This window comes from Chenopodium album, chromosome 7 (genome assembly GCF_948465745.1).
Source record: "Chenopodium album chromosome 7, dcCheAlbu1.1, whole genome shotgun sequence".
Classification (NCBI taxonomy): Eukaryota; Viridiplantae; Streptophyta; class Magnoliopsida; order Caryophyllales; family Amaranthaceae; genus Chenopodium; species Chenopodium album.
The window spans coordinates 157,630-182,120 of record NC_137840.1 but is presented as its reverse complement, the minus strand read 5'-3'; the positions used below and the strand labels follow the sequence as shown (position 1 = coordinate 182,120).

The 24,491-nt window shown below is 41.3% G+C and overlaps 1 long non-coding RNA gene across 1 annotated transcript; it reads left to right on the top strand.

Annotated features, from left to right (window-relative positions):
- The first annotated feature begins 2,309 nt into the window (after positions 1-2,309).
- On the top strand, positions 2,310-4,319 carry LOC145640736 (uncharacterized). The gene is made up of 2 exons (XR_014114965.1): positions 2,310-2,482; positions 3,834-4,319. It is a non-coding gene; the product is annotated as an uncharacterized LOC145640736 (long non-coding RNA).
- Positions 4,320-24,491: the final 20,172 nt, after the last annotated feature.

Sequence of the window (24,491 nt, the reverse complement as noted above, 5' to 3'; positions counted from 1 at the left end):
GTATTAGATTTCCCAGAATATACTACAACATCAAAGACAAGAGCCCTCGGCAATGGATGGTTAATTATTCCATGTCAATTGCAAACACAAGCCAAGAAAAAATAATGCTAAGCAATAGAGAGGCATTCCTTTATCAGCTCATTAACTCCATGTCAAGTGCAAACACAAGCCAAGAATAACTAAGCCGAAAGTGCTGACCATCCCATGCGTGACGCGCGCTTTGGCTGGCCTATTATTAAAAAAGAAGGAAAGAAAAAAAAAAACAACCCAGCTACCCCTTCCTCTCTTCACCCCCCCTGTGAAAGCCTAAGCTAACCCGCAAAACCACCAATCACCGGCCGACCACCTCCCTAACCCCCCAAAAAATGGCCGATCGACCCTCCCAACCCCAAAAAACACAAAGTCGATCCACCTCAACCCCCTAAACCACTCTCCTCCCTTCGCTGGAAAACAAAAAATAAAAAAAATAATAAAAAAAATATCAATGTCGTTTCTCCTCCCATCCTACACCCTCAAAACCACCCAGGGGGCTGAATTCGGGGGTTAAGGAAAGGAGGAGGGTTGTTTTCGATGGTCCAATCGGTGGTTTGGTAGTGGGAGTTTCGACAGTCGAATTCGGTGGTTTGGGGGTGGGAATGGGCCGGCTAAGGTGGTTTTTATGGTTAGGAAGGGCCTTTCGGCCATTTTCGAGGGTCAGGGGAGACGACCGGCCATTTCCAAACAGGTTAGGGGGTTGGCCCTAGTGTTTTGCGGTGACGTAAGAGGAGGGGGTGGTGGCTATGAGGGTTATTTTGTTTTTTTTACTTTATTTTTTTAAAATTTAGACCAATCACGTGCTAACACGCATTTTGGTTACCTGTTACAGCAAGCCATTGACTTGGTGTTGACCGAATGGGTCTACTAGAGGCAAACTCAGGGCATAGTTAGGAATTTTTTTAAAAATAAACCTTAGTTATTGTTAGAAGTAACCAGCAATAGTTGTGATTATTAAAGTGTATTTTTTAAAAAAAAAAATTGCCTTAAAAAATGTAATTTTTAAAAATATTAGGGAAATTCTCTCTGGTAATCACAAACTTTTTTTTTTCTCAGTAGTAAAGGATGAAACTTTGATTATCAATGGTAATCACGAAATAATATAACTAAGTTAATGGTAACTTTAATGATATTAAAACATCATTAAACGATTAACTAGGGTTAAATAATTATAAATTTACATTAGTACCCTTTAAATTATTTTTTTTTAAAAAAAAAATCCAAATCTCTCCCTAGCCACCAGCCAACCGCCAGCCCCCTCCCCGAGCCGCCCAGCTTGCTCCCCTCACTTACCACCACCACGCCCACATTACTAGCTTCGTCAATTAACCCAAACAACAGCGGCGCGACCACCGCAGTCAACCACCTCCAAATCCGCACCACCAAATCACCATTCAGTTGCAAAACAGCAGCTAACCACCGCAATCACCTCGCCACTATGACTGCAACCACCCCAGCCACCGAATTAACCACCAGCGCCTCCAAATTCGTCCAACAACAGCCTCCGTTGCACTCAGTTTGCAGCCGCAAGCTTCAATTTTCAAACCAAAATCAAATATCTTAATCGAACGACTTCAAGATGATGATGATGATGCTCATTTGTGATGATGAAGAGCAAGGAAAATTAAGGGAGGGAACGAGGGTCTGATTCATTTTGATGGATTTTTGGGGTCGAATATGGTAATTTTGAGTGTGGGTTTAAGATGTTTTCGAGGAAGGTGGTGGGTTTTTTCTGGTCGGGTTTCGACGGGGAAAACAATACCGAGGTAAGGGCAGGGGATGTAGGGAAGGGTGGTGGGCAGGGGCGAGTATGCGGGGAAGGGAGGTGATGTAATGCCCCGTATTTTTAAGCCGTTTACTAATTATTAATTATGGATTTTTCCGAAATATGTTATTATACAAAAAATATCTATTTAAGTCCATATATGATTTTACAAAGATATAATTACGCTTTATAATTATATGAGTCCACTCAAAGTTGTCGGAATTTCAACCTCCAGTATTTTGCTTCCGAGTCAAACTAACAAGTACCAAATTATTCCTCCTTCCGTAATCAAAATCAACCCTTATATTAATACTACTCATATTCACAACATTTATTAGGCCGGCTGCATTTATTGGGTCAGCAGCATTTATTGGGCCAGCTGCATTTATTAGGCCAACAACATTTATTAGGTTGGCTGCATTAATTGGGTTGGCAGCATTTATGAAATCGGTTGGAATAGTACCTGAGTTGGGGCTATAAATAGTCATGGAACATGAGCTATTTTCATCACATCTCCTACTTCTCTTCTTACTTTCCTTCTCCTTTCTCCTTCCTCCCCCATACTCACCTCCTTTTAGCTTTCATTTGTGGTCTTGAGCTCCTCACGAGCACCTCCTCGCTGCCACCATACCGTCGCCATTCGACCACCACCTTGTTGCCATCCCCTTCCTTGCGTTGCTCACCGTAAGTCAGCCATATATTTCTCATTTTAGTACTACTACTAAGTACTACTAATATTACTACTACTACTCTCAACTACTATTACTACTACTACTCACATGTTACGTACTACAACTACTACTTCCTATTATTATTATTATTATTATTATTATTATTATTATTATTATTATTATTATTATTATTATTATTATTATTATTATTATTATTATTATTATTATTATTATTATTATTATTATTATTATTAAAAATTGTTATTATTACTATTATTATAATTGTTGTTGTTAGTATTATAGTTGTTGCTGTTGATATGTTTGCTACTACTACTTACAATTTAGTTATTTACTACTACTACTACTACTATTATTATTATTAGCTAGCAACAACTAACTACTTACATATATAAGTCATATACTACTACGTATATATGATACTACTACTTCTACTTTTATAATTATTGTTATTATAATTATTATTATCGTTATTATTATTTATTTTATAAAAACAAGTGTTAATTTTATAAAAGGGTTATGATGATAAATTGTTCATGCACAACTAGTCAAAGTCGATAGTCTAAGTCCTTGTGTCTATGGGTTGAAAAGTATTTGATTAGGATTATTGGTTTGTTATAGGAGGAATTTCGGGTTCGAAATTAGGAGCTTCGTAATTGTGTTCAAAGATCAAGGTACGTACATGTGGCTAGATCTTTAAGAAAGTGGCTTTTATATGCAACGTGTTTTACATGTTAAGTGATTTCGAACCATGTTTAAATAATTGAGAAATATATTTCGGTGAAGCATGTTTTAATCGTTTAAATTTCAAATGTTAAAATATTTTATATGGTTGATTATAAACTTATTGCATTGATATTCAAGGAAGTTTTATTGTTTTAATTTATCCTGAGTATGGGATATTGGAAAGTTTATTTATCAGGATTTATCCTTTGGATCTTTGGATTTTTAACTCCCACTATGCGGAGCAAGTTGAAGACTATGGACTTTGTATGACCTAGTCTTTCCCCTTGATAGCACTATATAAAGGAGTTACTAGCTTGGGGGGTGTGCACACTTAGATAGGAAAATGATTTATGAAAATATAGACTGATACATCCTATTCGGAATTATCTTTGGAAAGTTGGTTATTTCGGAAATTGGTTCTTTTGACAAGTTTTTATACATGAATTTCTATACAGGAATGGTTTGGATAAATTATGATTTATTAAAGTTAAATCCCTTCGAAAGCATGTTTAATTAATTAAATTGATTTTACATGTCTAGCATTTGTATATACTTAGCATTTTGGCTAATACGTATTTGTTTTGTATTGGCTTGGCCCTACTTATCATTTTGATAAGTAGATAGGTGATGGCGATCGGACAACATGAACTATATGCTGCATTGGGAATGATGAGCGGTGATCACCTAGTTTAATTTAGTATACATAGTATTAGTGGTGTAGCAACTTTGAAAGTGTATCAAACTATTATTATTACTATTATTATTAATGAAAGATAAGTACTATTTTCCACTGCAAAACTCTGTTAAGCCGTACGTAATCACGTGGCGGTAATACTCCCATGTTACTCCCTAAAGTTGGATTATTATTGTAAATATTAGAGAGTAATTTGGGGGTGTTACAGGTGAGGCAGCGCCGGGGGTGCTCAGCAGCGGCGCAAGTGGCTGGAAGGGGGTTTCAGCGGTGAGAAAGGAAGATGAAAGGGGAAAGAGATCGAAAGGAAGAAGAAAGGGGGTTAGGGGTAATTAAATGGGGGTAGTTGTGTCTTTTTGCACTTTAATTGCTAAACCATGGTCAAAGAATTGACAAATTATTTAAGTTAAGTTATCATTGACTTAGTTATATTATTTCGTGATTACCATTTGTTTAGGGTATTTTTACCCTAGACACGTGGACCAGTGAGAGGTCGCCACGTGTCAAGCTCAGGATGGCCCATGTGGCTCAACATCCTCTTGACACTTGGCGCCCTCAGATATGCCTCTGAAATGGCGTCCTTCAAGGGCCCAAATCCCTAGGAGCGCCGTAAAATGGCGCAGCCCACTAAAATCTAGGTCAAATGACCTAAATAGCGGCACATTCTCCAATGACCCTATAAATAGGGAGATATTCCCCCACTTTGGGGACGGATTCAATCATTTATTACACCTTTATTCTCTTACATCAGAGAAAGATCTGAGCTTGGAATCCGAGCAGATACCCACCTAAATTTCCGTTCTCTTTATTCCGTTTCAAGTTACTAACTTGACCGTCGGAGGCGGAGCTCCAACCACCCGGAGTCTCCGTTATTTTGCAGGTACAGCTCAGCCAGATCAGACTTCGTGACGTAACTCTCCCAAGGGACAAAAACACCCAAAACATTTGGCGCCGTCTGTGGGGAGAGTACCTCGAAGATGGTTCAAGAGTCTGTACCACCCCCTAACCGTCTGGGCGATGACCCAGAAGTCTTTACAGACCAGGAGGATGAGGATCCTCAGGTCGAAACCTTTACAGCCGATGATGGCTCGCTCAGAATCAAGAACATCTGGCCTAGAGATATTCTGGAGCGGGGTGCCTCCCAGGCGGGTCCAAGCCGACCCACTGGGCAGCCGGAAGGGGAAACCCAAACGGCCGCTGGATCAGCCCCTGTCACCCGAGACGAACTCATGAGATTCATGACAAGTTTCAAGGGTGAAATTAAAGAGTTGATCACCAAAAGCCGGGCTAGCCCAAGTAAAGGTCAGTCGGCGAAGAAGACTCCTCCAGAGAAGGGGAAGTCAGTCAGAGACCGGCAGCCCACTCCTCATCCAAAGGAGAAGGCAGCCGGAACCATTGATTGGTTAAAAATTCTCCTTCCTAGGAAGAACACCAATAACACTCTCCGGACTCAGCAGCCGGTGAGAAGTAAAAAACCAACTCTTGATGCCCGGGAGATCATAAACCGGAAGAGAAACCAATAGCTGTCTGAGTCGGCTTCAACGTCGAACTTTCCAGACAGCTTCAACAACATTTCTGAAGGGAGTGCACCCTCCTTGCATGAGAGCCAGACAGGCGGTAATACCGTCCATTCTGGCCCTCACATGATTGGAGTTGTACCGTATGTGCCTACTCAGGCTTACGGACAGTATCCCCTTCACTTCATGCAGTCGGCCTTCTTTGGAGGTCAGGCGCCATATCCAAATGTCCAGCCATTGGACTGGCAGCTTCGTCTGCTGCGCCTGGGTGAACAGCCTTCTGCGTTCACCCGGGAGATAACCGAGGCGGCCTAGCCGGCCAAGGTTAAGAATGTATTGGTTGGTACCTATGATGGTACCACCAATCCGGAAGACCACCTCATGGATTACACCAACCTCATGTATCTACAGGGGTTGGATGATGCCACTTGGCGTCGATGTTTCCCGGCTACATTGAAGGGCATTGCCCAACAATGGTTTGGTAATCTGCCAGCCGGGTCCATCGATAGCTTCAGGAAGCTAGCCTTCCTGTTTGCTTCCAACTTCTCAATGAACATCCCTGCTAAGAAAACAAGCCTTGATTTGAGCACTGTTAAGCAGGGAGAGAGAGAAGGGCTGCGCTCATATGTCAAGCGGTTCAATCTAATCAGAATTCAGATTCAGGGACTGTCTGATGAGGTAGCTTTTACAGACTTTTTCAAAGGTCTGAGAGACGGGTCGACCTTTAAGTTCGACCTAGTCAGAAAAGGGGCTTTCACCCTACAGGCGGTCCTGAGGGAGGCGGAAAGCTACATTCAAGCTACCGACCTCTGCTCGCCTGGTAGCCAGTCGGACTCTAAGAAGTCCGACAAGCAGAAAGACAACCAGCCTACTCAGCCGGCTAAAAAGAAAGAAGAGAGCAAAAAGAGAAAAGAAATCTAGGCGGTGAGTGATTCTGACCAGCTGTCCCAGAAGAAGAAGAAAGAGTTTAAACCGTACGTCCCCAAGTACGAGTTTAACAAGGACTGCAATTCCATCCTCATGGAAATTAAGGACCGGCTGTCCCTAGAGAAGCCGAATCCAATGAAAAGTTCCATTCAATCAAGGAACAAAAATAAATTTTGCCAATACCATGAGGAAGTTGGCCATGACACCAACGACTGTTTCAGCCTTCAAAGGGCGTTGGACCGTCTGGCTGACAAAGGAATGCTGAAGTCCTATATTTCTAAGTCCCCAGCCGGGGCAAAGAAGAAGAATAAGGGTCAGTCCTCTAAGACTACCCCCCAGCCTGCTAGTAGCTCGGATACCGACAAGGAGCCGGTCTACACAATAGCAGGCGAGTTTTCCTGTGGTGGCCCTACCATCCGGGGCACCAAGAGCCATCTTCGAAAGATGGACAAAGATGATGATGAGCAGGCGTCTGCAAGCACCTCCTTCCCAGACGTCTTGATCACTGAGAAGGACAGGGGCAGCGTCTGCCGTCCGCATGATGACCCGGTCGTCATTGAATGTAAGGTTGCCAACCAACTGGTTGGAAGAATCCTTATTGACACCGGCAGCTCATCAGACATCATCAGCCTCCGGTGCTTGCAAAAGCTGAAATACAATGTCAGCAGCATGCATCCGGTCACCCACCCCTTGGTTGGTTTTGGGGGTGGGATGGTCTACCCAGCCGGAAGAATTGACTTACCCATCCGGCTGGTCGTTGAGGAGTTGACCGCCTACAACATTATCCTTGGCAGGCCAACCCTCAACGTAGCCAAGGCAGTAATCATCCCATCTCTCATGCTCATCAAGTATGAGAGGGATGATGGCACTGTTGGTTCCCTGAATGGGGATCAGAAGACGGCCCGAGAGTGCTATCTCTCAGCCGTCAGAGACACTGTAACCCCAGGCGGCCAGGAACCAATAGACCTTGACAATGTCAAGGATGCTGACCCAGCACCTGCCCCACCAGCCGCCAGAAAGAAAAGAAAGGCACCTATGCTGGTGGAGGTGAAGAAGGAGAAAAAATAGCAATCACTGACCGGTGAACGGTCAGATGAGCTCCGTCCCCAACCGGCTGGTGAACATATTGACATACCTCTGGACGACAGCCGTCCGGAGCGTACCGTGAAGGTTGGGACGGTTTCCTTTGCTAAGTTAGGTGCAGACTTGCACCTTCTGCTGAAAGAATTCAAAGACATTTTTGCCTTTGAAGTGGAAGAGATGTCAGGCGTCAGCCCGGATCTTGTTGTCCACAAACTCGCCGTGGACCCTAAAAAGAAGCCCATCCGGCAAAAAAAATAAATCACGGCGAGGAAAGAAGTCAGGCGGCAGCTGCCGAAGTAAAAAAGCTGTTGGATGCTGGGTTCATTCGGCCATTTAATTTCCCCGACTGGGTGGCGAATGTTGTGCTTGTAAAGAAGCCGAATGGTACCTGGCGGATGTGTGTTGATTACACAGATCTCAACAAGGCATGTCCCAAGGACAGTTATCCGCTTCCTAAGATCGACAGTCTGGTCGATTCAACAGTCGGGCATGCCTTGATGAGTTTTATGGATGCCTATTCCGGCTTCCATCAGATACCCCTGTGGAAAAAAGATCAAGAAAAGACGGCCTTCATCACTGATCAAGGGCTATTCTGTTACACGGTGATGCCGTTTGGTTTGAAAAATGCGCCGGCTACGTTCCAACGGATGATTAATACTGTCTTTATTAATCAGATTGGGAGGAATGTAGAGGCATACATTAATGACATGATAGTCAAATCCAAACAGCAGGCGGATCACCTTGCTGATCTCCGAGAAACCTTCACCACACTCAGGCGGCATAAGGTCATGTTGAATCCTAAGAAATGCGTCTTTGGTGTTGAGTCTGGGAAGTTTCTCAGATTCCTGATTGATCAAAGGGGGATAGAGGCTAACCCTGAGAAGATACAGGCGGTGATTGACATGAAGTCACCCCGTACTGTCAAGGAAGCACAGAGACTAACCGGTTGCTTGGCTTCCCTGGGGAGATTCCTCAGCCGGTCAGGTGATAAATGTCTTTACTTCTCCCAAGCAATCAGGAAGAAGACCAGATTTGAATGGGGGGATGAGGCTGAGGCGGCCTTTCAACGGCTGAAAGAACACCTCCACTCTTTGCCAAGACTTGTTAGTCCACTGCCTAGGGAGGTGTTATACATGTACTTAGCCGTCTCAGATCATGCCCTCAGTGTCGTTCTCCTTGCTGAGAGAGACGGTGTTAAGCTTCCGGTCTATTTCATTAGCCATGTCCTAAAAAATGCTGAGCTCCGGTACCCCATGGTAGAAAAATTTGGCCTTGCCCTGTATATGGCTTTCAAGAAATTGAAACCTTACTTCCTGGCTCATCCGGTGGTAATCTACACCGACCAGCCCCTCAAGCGGCCAATGTCTACTTTGGAGTCATCCGGCAGAATGTTGAAATTGGCTATTGAAATGCAAAGTCTTGAAATCACTTTTGAACCTAGAAAGGCAGTGAAAGGTCAGGCGTTTGCCGACTTCATTGTTGAAATGACACGAACGGTGCAACCGGATAATGTTGACCAGGTTTGGAAAGTGTATGTAGACGGAAGCTCAACAAAGAACGGCTGCGGTGCAGGAATTATATATGAGTCCCCTGAGGGGGATAAATTTGAATATGCACTGGGGTTAAAGTTTCAAGCCTCAAATAACGAGGCGGAATATGAAGCTCTGCTAGCCGGAATCCGCATGTGTAAGGCAGCAGGGGCAACTAAAATTGACGCCTATTCTGATTCACAATTGGTCGTTAGCAAGTATGAGGGAGCATATGAGGCAACTCATCCGGCTATGATCAAATATCTTCAGGCAGTCAAAGAAGAGACTGGGACACTTGAGGAATTCCGTCTGAATCAAGTGCCTAGGTCAGATAACAACCAGGCGGATGCATTGTCTAAATTGGCTTCTTCCGCCTGCTGTGATAATCCTCGGCCGGTCTTTTGGGAAGTTCTTGAAAAGAGAAGCATACATGAAGAGCCCATTGGAACCTTAGACCGAAGCTCTACCTGGATGGATGGCATCCGGGCATATTTAGCAGACGGCACGCTTCCTGATTCATCACAGGAGCCAGCCGTCCTGAAAAAGCGAGCAGCAAACTTCGAGTTGAGAAATGGAGAACTCTTCAAGGCAGGTTTCCTCAAACCTTTATTGAAGTGTGTTACCCCAGAAAAGGGGAAAGAAATTCTCGAAGAATTGCATGCCGGATACTGCGCCTCTCATATAGGCGGCAGGTCTTTAGCCGTCAGAGCCGCGACATTACTTTTGGCCTACTCTTGAAGCAGACGCCAAAGAGTTAGTCAAAAGATGCGACAAGTGCCAAAGGTTTGGCCCACTGATTCGCCGCCCGGCTACTGATCTGACGGCAATCCACAGCCCAGTCCCATTTGCCAAATGGGGCATGGATATCTTGGGTCCATATACGCCTGCACCAGGCGGAAAGCGCTACATTTTGGTGGCTGTGGATTATTTCACCAAATGGGTAGAAGTTGAGCCGGTTAAGAACATCAAGACAAAGGATGTCATCTCCTTCATCTGGAAGAACATCATCACCTGGTTTGGGGTACCTATGTCTATGGTGTTTGATAATGGCCCTCAGTTTGAGACCCCCCAGCTCAAGACTTGGTTGGGAGATCAGGGTATCTCACATTGTTTTGCATCAGTCGGCCGACCCCAAGCAAACGGCCAAGTTGAAGCCTTCAACAAACTCATCTCAGACGGCATAAAAAAGAAAATTGAAAGAGCCGGTGGTTTATGGGCAGAGGAATTAATTCATGTCCTGTGGGCCATCCGGACTACTGCTAAAGGGGCAACCGGAGAAACCCCATTTCTTATGGTATACGGTGTTGAAGCCGTCTTGCCCATTGAGCATTATAAGCCGACTCTCAGAGTTATGCTCTATGATGAAGAGGCAAATTGGGAGGCCATGCGGCTGGCATTGGACTCCCTCCCGGAACGCAGGGGCAACGCTGCCCTGCGCCATGAGATATACCGTCTGAGAATGACCAGAGCTTATAACAAAAGAGTGCACAAGCGTCCCCTGAAAGTGGATGACTTCGTGTTACGAAAAATGGAGGCAACCGGTAGGGCCAATGAGGCTGGGAAGCTAACCCCTAATTGGGAAGGCCCCTATCGTATTTATGAAGAAGTCAGGAACGGCACCTACCGTCTGGAAACTCCGGACGGTCGCCACCTGCCTAGAACTTGGAATGTAGACAATCTAAAAAAGTACTACTTCTGAGAATGTATAATTTTTGTAAACAGTAAGTCAATTAATGAAAATTCAGGCTTTGTTTGCAGAATTATTTTTGCCATTTTTGTTGTTCGTCCGCCGGGGCAATACCCAGACGGACCCTGTGTTTAACTTATTAAGTTTGATACTTAGTTTGGTTGAACATTATAACTGCCTGTCCGCCTGGGTAAAACCCAGACGGACTCTTTATTTATTTAAATTACGTTTTATAGTGTAATTTAATAATTGTTGGACCGCCTGGGTAATACTCAGATGGACTATTCGTTCAACAAGCTAAGTTCGATATTTAGTGTAAATCCAATGTTGTAATTATGTTCGGCCAATGATTCGATTAAAAACTAAGCACAAAAACGCTTAGTGGCTATACAACCGGTCTCAAACAAGACCAAAGGCCAATACGGCCGGATGGTTGCTTATTTTATAAAACCGCCTGTCCCAATATGGACAAAGGCGTCCGGCGACACCCCTCCGGGTGCAATCGTCGCAGAGAACAGACTATTCGTCGGTTCTAGGTACAGATGCTAATGGAAAAAATTGAACGACCAAATTGGTCAACTCATAGTTGTCTAACCAGAATAATCTATGAAGAACAATTAAGTAACCAAGTACCGAATGCCCTAAGGCATCAGTCGGTCATCGGTTGAAATTCTTACTTGGGTTATTTATTCCAAAGTTGCACCCACTTCCCCTATTGAGGCAAAAGATTGTGTAATGGCTACACGTTAAACCCAGACGGAATATAACCGCCTGGGTAAGAAGCTCAAAGCACCCGCTTTTATGGCCGGCTGTGCACTTGGTTTGGGGCAATCACCATTGTGATTGATTGGCCTAAAAACACTTCATACTTCTCCTTGTATTAAGTGTTTTCAAGCTAATCAATCAGCTTGAAATAAAACCAACCACACAGCCGCCCAGGGGCAAGAGCACCCGGATTACAAATTGCCGCATGCTTTTTTAAGTTAGGCAAAATATTAAAGAATTGCAAACAGATGCAAAATTCAAATTAGAAAACTCAAAACACAAGCATATATAAACACCGACTGAGTCAGAATACTTCATTAATATTCAAAATGGCACAAAGGCCAGAATAAGTGTTAACCGGACACATCCGGTGAAGAAAGAAAGAGATAAAATGTTAACCCAACTCCTTAGTTGGTAAAGATACAACAATACACGGCATACAAGCCGGCAAATAAAATGGTTGGCATACTGCCGCAAAGATTGGGGAGGCCTCCTAAGGCTGAGGTGGAATCTTCTCCGGCTGAGTCTAGCTGGCTTGGCCCTCGTGATGATCATCCGCCGGCTCCTCATCATCAGAGACTTCATATCCCTGCTCAGCAGCCCAGTCTTTGAAGCGAGGCGGTGGAGTATCACCCAGTTGCTGGGCATCATACACCGCAGTGGCATAATCATACCTCAGCTTATAGACCTCAAAGTCTATTTCTGGGTAAAGGAGGCCCCAGGTGATCTTCAGCCGGGCCAAGTTGTCCCGTTCATTCTCCTCAGTCAGCCGGGTCTGCTCCTGGGCCAGCTCATCCGACTGCTTGTTGCGCAGATTCATGAGCTCGACCTTCAGGCGGTCATTGTCTATCCGGAGTTGGGCATTCTCCTTGTCAGCATCTTCCAATGCCTTGAGATCTGATTTGGCATCTTTCAGCTTCTTGTCAAGGTCATCAGCCCGGCTGTTAGCTTCATCGTTTACAGCCGTCAAACTCCGGATCAGCTCCTCCTGTTTCAACTCTACTGCTTTAATCTTTAAATTATACATATAATCAGAATGTTCAGCAAAGTTGAGGTTTTCTAGGGCCCTCCGTTTGGCGTCATTTACCTCTTCTTGCTTCCGCCTGAAGGGGCCTCGGAGACTGTCCACTCTCACCATAGCCTGAGACAATAACAGCCGGTTTGTGAGTTACTTAGCCAAATTAAAGATAAAAGATATCAATGTAAAGGGATTTTTTACCTCAGCCAGAGAACCCATTATCCGGTCGAAGTCCACGACCTGCAGATCAGGTATGGAGTTCTTCTCAGACCGGGTGAGGGTCCTCACCATCCGCTTTGCGAAGCTTGCAAGATCCGGCTGGTCAGAAGTTAGATCTGCATCAAAAGTAGTGCTTTGTGAGATAGAAGCAGTGTAGTCGGCATTCATCCGTTGCCGGCTGCTGACTGACCCCTTTGAAGGATCAACCTTGGTCTTGACTCTAATAAAATCAAGTGGCCAAGGTATTTCAGTTCGTTCCTTACCTTGAGCTTCCGGATGGGTCTCCGGCTTACTCTCCTCCCCAGTGGTTGTCGCACCGCCTGCAACCTCAGGTGGCTCGCCACCCTTTGATGTCGTAGAGACATCCGGCGCTTTCTGCTACTCTGAGCTTTCACTCAGTTTTTTCAGAACAGCAGGGGATTTGCCCCCAGTCGTTGGACGACCGGATTGGGCAGATGTCTGTTTCTGGGGGGATCCTTTCTGGCGGCTTTCGCAGCCGGAGTCTTTTCCAGATCATCCCCTTGCCTTTTGAGCATCTTGGAGAATGATCGTGGAATTCTCTTGACGGACTCCTGAAAGAGAAGCAAAATGTAAGTATACCCAACCGGTATATAAAAAAAAATGCAAACATATAAAGTCAGGCGGTCTTACCCCGCCTTTCTTCGTATCCTTAGCCTCGACGGCTGCCTTTTTGGCAAGTGCCACCTCCTTGCGCAGCAGCGCCGCGGACTTTGCCGGAGTTTTTTCCTGGTTAACCATCCTCAAGGCTTCGTCTGCAAAAACAAGAATTTCAAGTTAGAGAAAATTAAGGCAAGTTTGCAATAAAAATGAAATAACAATCATTTCGGATGAGAAGTATTCTACCCCTGGGAAACATTGTACTCAGCCCGCAGGCGGACAAGAAGCACTCGTCCTTGAAGAAGTCCGGATGGGGGATCCAGTTTTTGGGTACAATAATATGAGTCCCATCCCCCATGGGCTCAGTTGTCGTTTCAAAGAATCCCGGCTCCATGATTTGCTCCCGGGCCTTAGTAGATAGTGCCGGGAGAGGGCATTTACGTCCAAGGAGAGCCGGTTCAGTATTGTACCGGCGCAGTGTCCGGTTGTGTCTTAGGGTGAGGGAGGAAATCAAATAAAACTTGTCCTTCCACCCGGACCATTTGGACACTTTGTCCAAAGTCATTAAGTATTGGGGCAAGGTAGTCAGAGTATACCATGGCCCATGGCCGCCTGGAGCCTTGCTCAAATAGTGCATGTGAGCGAAGGCAGAGAAACTAGGGTTTAAGTTCTGAAACTCGTAGGCGACGATGTAACTTAAGATATTCACCCACGAGTTAGGGGTGTGCTGCCAAACCACCAGATCATACCCCTTGAGGATTTTCCTAATCCCGGGGTGGAAGGGGAACCGGAGGCCGGCTTCGATAACCGCCTTGTAGCAGATGAAGTAATCATCTGCATGGTCAATGTCGTCACTCCAGGCCATCACAGCATCAGCCGGAGGGACAATAACTTCTCAACCCCTTCCAAAGGGATGTTTCTCTTTAAAGGCCCTGAACCCGCTATTAAGAAGGGCAATGTTACTCGGCAGCATCCGGGTCTTTTTGGGGTTGGGATTGTCAGCAACCTTGGGCGGCTGCTGATAGTCAGCCGCAAAATCACCCTGGTCGGAGCCGGAAGATTCGGCTCTTGATCCTTGGCCGGCCTCAGCACCGCCGGCTTCATTAGAGGAGGCGGCTCCCTCGTCGTCTACCTCTCTTATTCCAGAGCTCCCGGAGGTAGAGGGAGCCTCTTCGTCAGATCCGCTCTCCTCCCAATCCCTTTGTTCCCCTTCCGGGAAAACCTCATCGGCTGGCACTCTCATAGTGCGCCGGCTTTTAGATCGCCTGGCCGTCTGTTTCGTTCTGGCCATTGTGTCCTGCACAGACACAGAGAGGGAGGAATTCGGAGATGAGCATATTGGTTCCGACAGTCCAGAAGAGGCACCCCCTGTTCTAGACTCAGCCGTTCCGGGGGATCGGCTGAGTGTCCTAGGCAGTGCCGAGTGGGTGGATTGGGAACTCATTTATATTCTCTTAAAAAAGCCGGGTATACAGGCGGAAAAAATGGTATACAAATTGAAAGGGAGAAAAGCTAAAATGGTACAAGCGGTTACCTTGCTTTAACTCTAGAAATCTGAAAACCGCTACAGCCGGTGAACCGGGTGATGTACTGCTAGCACTCGAAAACTTGAAACTTGTTGTGATGCAGGCGAGAGCAGAGAAATCTCTCTCTAAAATCTCTCTTTTTCTCTCTCTAAAAAGTCAATGTGAACGTAAGGTGTGAAAAGGAGGGGGGTAACTTTCTATTTATAGAAAGTAAAAGTGGGGGGGGGGGGGGAAATTTTGATTTGAAATTCAAAATTTTACTCGTTACTGTTCACCTATGAAAGGTGGACACGTGTCACAGGCCCCACGTGATATGCACGTGCGACCTGTGAGGGGCAAATGTTTAGGGTATTTTTACCCTAGACACGTGGACCAGTGAGAGGTCGCCACGTGTCAAGCTCAGGATGGCCCATGTGGCTCAACATCCTCTTGACACTTGGCGCCCTCAGATATGCCTCTGAAATGGCGGCCTTCAAGGGCCCAAATCCCTAAGAGCGCCGTAAAACGGCGCAGCCCACTAAAATCTAGGTCAAATGACCTAGATAGGGGCACATTCTCCAATGACCCTATAAATAGGGAGATATTCCCCCACTTTGGGGACGGATTCAATCATTTATTACACCTTTATTCTCTTACATCGGAGAAAGATCTGAGCTTGGAATTCGAGCAGATACCCACCTAAATTTCCGTTCTCTTTATTCCGTTTCAAGTTACTAACTTGACCGTCGGAGGCGGAGCTCCAACCACCCGGAGTCTCCGTTATTTTGCAGGTACAGCTCAGCCGGATCAGACTTCGTGACGTAACTCTCCCAAGAGACAAAAACACCCAAAACACCATTGATAATCAAAAGTTTCAAGCTTTACCACTGAGAAAAAATAAAAGTTTGTGGTTACCAGACAGAATTTCCCAAAATATTATTTAAGGTAAATTTTGAGAAAGAATTTAATTTGTCATGAATCATGGCGGTACTACATGATACATCTACCTCGTAAAAAATCAATCATATTGCATAAATGAAATCATAATAGGATAATTAATGAAAACTTTAAAAAAAAATTGATAATAGTTACAATAAATCAAAATCTATATCTATATCTATACATTACATTAAAAGACGTTCCTTTTAAAGGAATTGTGCCACGTGGCACTCTTCAACATATATGACAACATATCATAATGCCACGTAAGCGACACGTAAGCTTGTTTTATCTAGATTCGAACCCTCAACCTCAAACAAATAAATGTTACACACTTACCATCTCAACCAACTTTGATTAATGTTTTAAATTTTACATATTTAACATTATATATTCCTTTTAAACCAGAGGTTATTTAATTTATTTATTTTTAACAAGATTAGAAAATAAATACATGTGAAGTAAAAAAGAACAAAAAAAAGGTAACATCCGAGACGACACCCAAATCACACACTAGCTATGCAACAGTTGAACATAATTATCAAATTAAAGAAGTACAAACTAGCAATCCGGGGCATCGCCCGGAGCACACACTAGTTGAAATTATTATACAATGGGTGCACCGAAAGTATGAAAATAAATAAAAAAAAAAAAAAAAAAAAAGCTAGTGTCTAATGTGGCATGCATGTGTGAGGTCTAATGTGTATATGCGTATAGCCGTATGCGTGTATAGTTTGGGGTTTGGGCCTGTTTATTAGACTGACGTATATTGTATCTTACATTAGTTTTCATAAAATAAATTCAAACCAGACATATTATTTGAGAATAGAGGAAAATTTTATAGCGGTGATCCTATAATAGGAGGGGGAAAAAAAATGTTTTGGCCCCTTCATGAGCCCATCATTAGTTAGAGCAAAGTACAGATTTATCCCTAATCTGTTCAATTAAGTATAACTTCTGTCACCTGAAACTACATCTATAAATAGCTCTTCAATCATTAAGGATGGTAACTTTTTTCTAATTCTCTCTCCTTCTCCCTCTAAAGTAGTGACTTAAGTATCGAAGGGGCTTTCCCCGGTCACACCCCTGGGGCAGTTAACCTTCTCTCTTTTGCAAGTAAAGCTCCCAGACAACAAGGTGGAGTTGAAGGACGTTGGGACAGTTATTGGACTTAGCCTTATGACATCTTGATATTATTACCCTAATTCCGGGGAGAATTCTGTTTCAAAAACAAATACTATTTGTATTTGTTTGGCTAAAAATAAAAAGTTTAAATTTGTATTCAGTTTACTACTCACTCTTTGGATCCGAGTATAATTTTCTGCACCATCAAGTATGGAGAATTTCTTGCCATCCTATATAGCTAACAGAAGTGGGTACTCAAAGTCATGACTGAGTGACTGCGGTAGGCGGAAGTCAACACATAAATCCAATACGAAAACATGCTGTCATAAACTCATATTGTATTACGGAATATTACGTAAGCAGTACGTGTTAGTATATGAGCAAATTAAACGAAAAAATACTTATCTCAATGTTGTGTAGACCAATTGAAAATTGCCGCGTCGTGGTAAACCACTGACCTAAAAGACGATTCCGCGCTACCCCGGTGCAGTAGACATCAAGCGGTCGCCCTCCAGGATAAGCACGGCGCCGGAATTTGTGTGCACTCACAAACCCGACTGGAATTCAGAATACTTGCCCAAAAACCGAAGGGATATATTTTAAGAGAAGGTAAAAAGTTAAAGATGGATGGTTTTGTTGTCATATCTTTCGGAGGTGAATAAGGTTGATTTATAAGGCAATGGAGGGAGTAAAAACAACCAGCAATTAAGGGGAAAATGGTCATCAATCAAGTGGTGTAACATCCACCCATTAATCCCCAATAAGAGCTAGCTTTAATCAACATTAAAAGGGTAACGGCTAGTTTTAAGTAACAACATTAATCAGCAATAATGCCCATTAAATTAGCAATAAGAGGAAGCTAAAATTAAGGGATTCCAACAGCCATTAAATCCCAACAGTCAAAACAATAAACACCGTAACTTTCTTGGTTTTACTTCAAGAACTTCCAACAATCCCCCACAGGTTCGAAGAAGTGAAAAGAAAGAAAGAGAGAAAATTGGTTTTGGGCAAAACAAAACAATTGCATAAGTGTCAATGTCTCGCGACTTGAATTAACACATAGTGGACATCAAGCTATGATCCCTCACCTACCAAGTGACCTTCGTCTTGAACTGAATAGGGAGTTAGGGACCCGTCACTTTGAGTCACACAATTGAACATGTATAATATTCTGAAATTCCGCGAATAAAGGTGACGCATTATACTGGCCATACGTCCAGCCTGGATGCTCATAGGTGCTCTAGAGTATTAGCCCACCCAATACTCATAGGAAGCGGCCACACTTCCACACCTAAGTAGGTGAATCCCATCAAGTGTGAGCTACAACACACCACCAAAAATATGGATATGGGTTCATTAAGAGCCATTTGCTCATCCTCTTTCCATTTGTAGCAAGCACAAATCAAACATCTAGGGATGGACAAAAATAAAATTTTGTGCTTCCGAATTATTTCATAATGTTCCCCTTTGAACTCATGATGAGTAGGAGTTGATTACTCATAATTCATACTTTGGGCTTTTAGTCCCATCCCTTCCGATGTTACCAAAACTAGTTTTGTACAAGGCCTTTACTTAACGGATCCGTAACATATCTTTTAGACTTTTTCTAGTCTAGTGATATCACCCTATTCGACAATTTATCTTTGACATCAACCATTATAGGCATGGTTCAATCAAAAGTAACCACGACTTGCAAATCACAAGGAATTCTCCTTCAATGGGACATTTGCAAGCACATGTGCTCATAAGAGCCATATACCCTTGACCATCTTGCCTCATAACCTGTCAATTCAAAAGCAATAAATTTAGATTATTCCAAAACGAATATAGCAAAACAAGGTTGCTTTGCACAATTTCCAAAACATAGCTCCACCACTTAGTGGTGTAGACATAACCGCTTGAGTTTGAACTCATCGTCGAACTCCAAGACTCATGGAAACTTGCATTTGTGCAAACTCTAATCTTGTGTACTTTTCAAGTATCTATGCAACCTCCTCAAAACGATCTAATAATCATTGCTCGACCTGCTTAATCTACTTACATAATAAGCAATGTTAGATTAAGCATAGCTCCCAAGAAACATATATAACACTACTAAATGGACACAAATTGCTCCCATATAATCAATAAATTCAAAAAATTTATCTGATAGCAATGACTCATCCAAATAAAATGTTTAGCCTTAAAGACTTCCAACGAGAACTCAGTGAATTAGCAACACAATCCATAGAAGAGATATTAAGCATCACAATCCCAGGAAAAAGATTGTAATATTCTACACATAGTTAGACATAATCTAACTAATATTCAATGACTTCTTCCATGGAAACAATCACTCATGATATTCCACTGATTTAAAGTAGATACTCTAAAGACATAGAGACACCAAAACAAATTTGTAAGGCAAACACCATCAAATTAAAACCCGTCTTTAGCACAATTAATCACTTTCAGGCTTTGCATTAAACAATAGAAAACTCTAACATTAATGTGCATTTTCAGGCTTTGCTCAAAGAAGAAAGAAAGACATATGGCATTCCATTGTGCATATCTAATCACTTGAAACATAGTGCTAACAAACATACATATATGCTCAAAGACAAATTATCCATATAAAGGATCAATCAGGCTCAGGATAAAATTACTCCAAGACTCGCATAAAAAGTCATGAACTAAAATGCAATTACCAAGCAAAAACTGAGCCTAGACTTTGAGTCCAACACTAATTCTTTATTATTTCCCCCACATTGGACAACAAAGTCCGATTCAGATCAAAGCCCTTAGCAGTACGCCTAAAACCTACATTCTCAATGAATGAAACTCCCTCCAAAATTCATATGGGGTCTTTAATGATGACATAAACTCCTTATATAGAAATTTTATAAGTTCAAAAACTTATAACCCCCACATAAAAACATAAGGTCCAAATCCAAAAAAAAAAAAAAACCACAACTATGTCATAGAACTTGGGAGTAATAACATGAGTAAAAATAGATTTTTAAAACATTGAATTAATTAAAGATAATAATTCAACAACACTTCAAAATATTAAATTTTCATGCCAACATATGAAATTCAGGGCGTTTACAAATTACTCATGCTTTATCCATAAAGAATTATAACACAATAAAGAGTTATAGGCGGTAACACTAAACAATCACAAAAATTGGAAAAAATTGTAGTCTAACTCCCAAAATATACTTTACTTGAAAATCCTCCAAAGAGAAAGTCATATAATATCCTTACAGAAAAATTATCATATAATTTCCCTTCACAAAACTCAACTAGTTTGAGAATTATAAATTTTACACATGTTAATGAAATACCGAAAATAAGGTAATGAATCAAATGAGAACAAAGCTTCTCAATACGAGTATTGCATATCATGGGTTCAATCAATGGACATAGTATGTCTCAACTCCATACTCAACACCATAGATGAATCATGCTAAAAAGTAGTACTTAGAGTACATACATGCACCTCAAAAACATGTTAAAAAACATTGTTCAAAACATCCTACTGAATAACAAGTTAATCCACAAAATGTAGAACCAACAAATTAAAGGTAACTGATTATATGCAATATAATGTCATGCTCATAAAATATCAACATTATAACTTTTACTTTCTATTAATCATTCAACAAATATTTAATTGACAAATTCAACATTCAACATACTTTGTCAACCACCACAAAAGCATATTTCATTAAGATGATTACTAGGAATTAATCCAAATGATAAACATAATATCATGAGACTTGGTTTAGAATGAACCTCCCTTGAATTAAATCAAGTAACATGTGTGAGACCTCTATGAGATGTCCAACCGTCTTCGTTGTAAATAAGGGCCTCAAGATGTCATCATAACTCACTAATTTGAGCAGCTAGTGAGAATCCAACCGTTGAAAAATAAGCCTCATGTGTCCCAAACATGCTCCTAAAATTTCAGCCCAAACCGACCAAGGATGACCTTTGATCGGGGGTGATCTTTGGGACTGCTCCCGGAAATCCGCGAATAACAAACAAGTCCTAAAGTCTCAAAAATATTTGCAAAGGCATTAGAAAATAATAACTACAAGGAAGAAACATTCCTTTGTAATTGGACTAAACCAATATGAAAATCAAAGTTTAGGAAATACACACTAACCATATGTAAACAAAATCAATCCAAATTGAGATACAAAATATGAGAACATTAGGCCCAATACAAAAACAAGGAATCTAAAATATTGCTTACAATCATCTCAACAATACAACCTTCATTGCAATACTGTATCACAATACTTCATAAAAATTCATGAATAATAATAAATAAATAAATAAAAACATATGCTTGGTATTACCCAAGAAAAGTCCCAGCAACAACGAACCATCAAATTGAAAAGTTCAGAGGACAAAATCCCATTATCCCAACCTAACTTTCCAGAATACAATGCAACCCTTCTCATCGTAAGTGACAATCAATTATAAAAAGAAATTATTTCATCATCAGTCTAACAACATATCTACGCAGCATAAAAATTGCTCCAAATAAAATAAAATTGTATACTTATTAACATCCCAACATTCACCATCTCAAAACATTAGCAAAAAATAAATCCTTAAAGTCACCCAACCATCGCCTAAAGTAGAGTATACTAAGGATCTTGGAGTATTAAAAATAGGTGTCCAATTATTACTACATAGTACATACATATAACATAACATAATGTATAGTATACACATACTCACAATTCTCTACTAACCAAAGTTGGTATTGAAGCAGCAATTGCAGGCGGCTTACATATGTAACAAATTAATACCAATGCAACATAATTGCCATTATATTAATCATTGTAAATAAAATTAACAATCATATATATAGCATGATATGGACATAAAGCAATAATATCACCATCTATAATAAGGATTGCTTTATTCATCATCATGAACAGCAGGAACATTATACATAAAAATTGGTCGGAATAAAACCGAATCACAACATTGTCTAAATTTGACATATCAAAAATTCAAGTATTTAGAAATCATATCAATCGTCTTTTAGATTGTTAGTATATGAGCAAATTAAACGAAAAAATACTTATCTCAATGTTGTGTAGACCAATTGAAAATTGCCGCGTCGTGGTAAACCACTGACCTAAAAGACGATTCCGCGCTACCCCGGTGCAGTAGACATCAAGCGGTCGCCCTCCAGGATAAGCACGGCGCCGGAATTTGTGTGCACTCACAAACCCGACTGGAATTCAGAATACTTGCCCAAAAACCGAAGGGATATATTTTAAGAGAAGGTAAAAAGTTAAAGATGGATGGTTTTGTTGTCATATCTTTCGGAGGTGAATAAGGTTGATTTATAAGGCAATGGAGGGAGTAAAAACAACCAGCAATTAAGGGGAAAATGGTCATCAATCAAGTGGTGTAACATCCACCCATTAATCCCCAATAAGAGCTAGCTTTAATCAACATTAAAAGGGTAACGGCTAGTTTTAAGTAACAACATTAATCAGCAATAATGCCCATTAAATTAGCAATAAGAGGAAGCTAAAATTAAGGGATTCCAACAGCCATTAAATCCCAACAGTCAAAACAATAAACACCGTAACTTTCTTGGTTTTACTTCAAGAACTTCCAACAGTACGTACTTTATAATTTAATTTATTTTTATACCAATAATACAGTGAGGAGTGACTGAGTGAGGACAGTAAAGTAAGGAGGAGTCTGTTACTTTCAAGATATTCATTACTGTTATTTGATTTTGCAAGACAAAATTACAATATATAATGCCACGGAGTACATCTGTACATGACATAAATTCAGTTTCGTTTTCGATATCAATTACAGCTTACCGCCTATCTGAGCATTAATTTATTACTCCCTCCATCTCCTTTTGATAGATTCTTGTGGACAATTTTCACGCGAATTAATAAACACAAATAAGAATAGTTAAAGTACTTTGAAAAAGTAAATTGACATTGGGTATATAAAAAAGTAGAGAGATAAAGTAATAAAAGTACATGGAAAAACAAAATTTACATGAAAAATTAAAATTCGCACAAGTATTACTGCAAAATAGAGGGAATTTTGGTAAAAAATTAATATTAATGGTTGTTAGAAAAATCAAATGAGGTGAACATTTTGGGACTAAAATTTGTTCATAAGGGACTATTAAAAGGGGACAGAAGGAGTAAAATTTTAGGATCTATTACCAAAATAAAAAATTCATTCAAATAATCCCACCTTTGACCGGTCTCCCCTTTATTTATATTGGTCCCTAACCTGTTGGTAACCGGTTTTGATAAGTTAAGATGCCACATGTCATTTTATAATTGGTTGAAAAAAAAATTAAAAACTTTTTTAAAAAAAAACCACCAGCCACCCCCACCCACCGTGAAACCCTTAGCCTCAACCTAGCCCCACCAATAACCGGTTGGCCACCACCCTAATCCCCCTAAAACAGCCGGCCGAAACCCCCTATAACCGAAAACCACCTCGCCAACCAAAAGTCATCCCCTAAATCACCCCCTGACCCATATATCCCAACCCCGAAACCACCATACCCACCACCTTGAAAACCCCTATCACCGCCGAAAAGTTCTTCTAACTGCCGAAAAGCCTCGTAAATCCTACCTAATTCAATATCAAGCCACCTCTTTTGCTCTTGAAGATTTTTCTCTTTTACTTTTTTTTTTTTTTTTTTTCTAATTCATTGAAATCAAGGGCTAGTTTTTGCCATGTGAGGGTGGAAATAGGGGTTCCGGTGGTGGAATAGAGGTTCCGACGGTGGGGATGGGGGAAGGGCTGTCGGAGGTTGGGGAGGGTGGTTATTGGCAGTTGGCCGAGTGTTTTAAATAAAATCTTTTTAAAAAAAAAAAAAATTAACCAGATTTTTTTTACAAATTATTTAGTGACATGTGTCACTCAAATTAAAAAAAATTACTTAATGTACAGGTTACCGGTCATAAGGGACCAATAAAAGAAGATCCCCTATTTTATTTTTTGGTGCACAAAGAAGATCCCCTATAAAGGTGGGATTATTAAATAATAATCTAAAGGTGGGATTATTAACAGTAAATCGGCCAAAGGTGGGATTATTAGAATTAATTTTCCCTCACCAAAATGGCTAATTTAAGTAAAGTATTTCCCAAAATAGTTAATAATAAATATTAATTCTAAAACTAGCTAAATAATTGACTTAGAATGAAAGGATTCGTGTCATATTTTCCTTTGAACTGGAAAGGTTTTTTTTTTTTTTTAAAAAAAAAAGAAAATTAAAGGCCAGTACACTTTCCGGTCCGGACCGAAATATTTTAGTTTTTACCCGGACCAGACCAGAAACCATAATTGTCAATTTGTGAGGATCGAAGACCCCGGTCCGGTCCTAGTCGGTTTTCCGGTCCAGGTCCATTTATGCACACCCCTAGATGGAGCAAGAAGAAGAAAAGGGGAAGGGTCTGATTGAGGAGCACGAAGAAGAACAAGGGAGGGGTCTGATTGTTGGAATTGTATAATATCTTATCAATACAGTCTAATATCTGATTAATATTGTCTAATATATGATACTTATAAATCAATACCTGACTATAATAATAATCTAATTTCTAACAATTTTAATCTAATATCTGACTATTATAATCTAATTTCTGACAATTAAAATC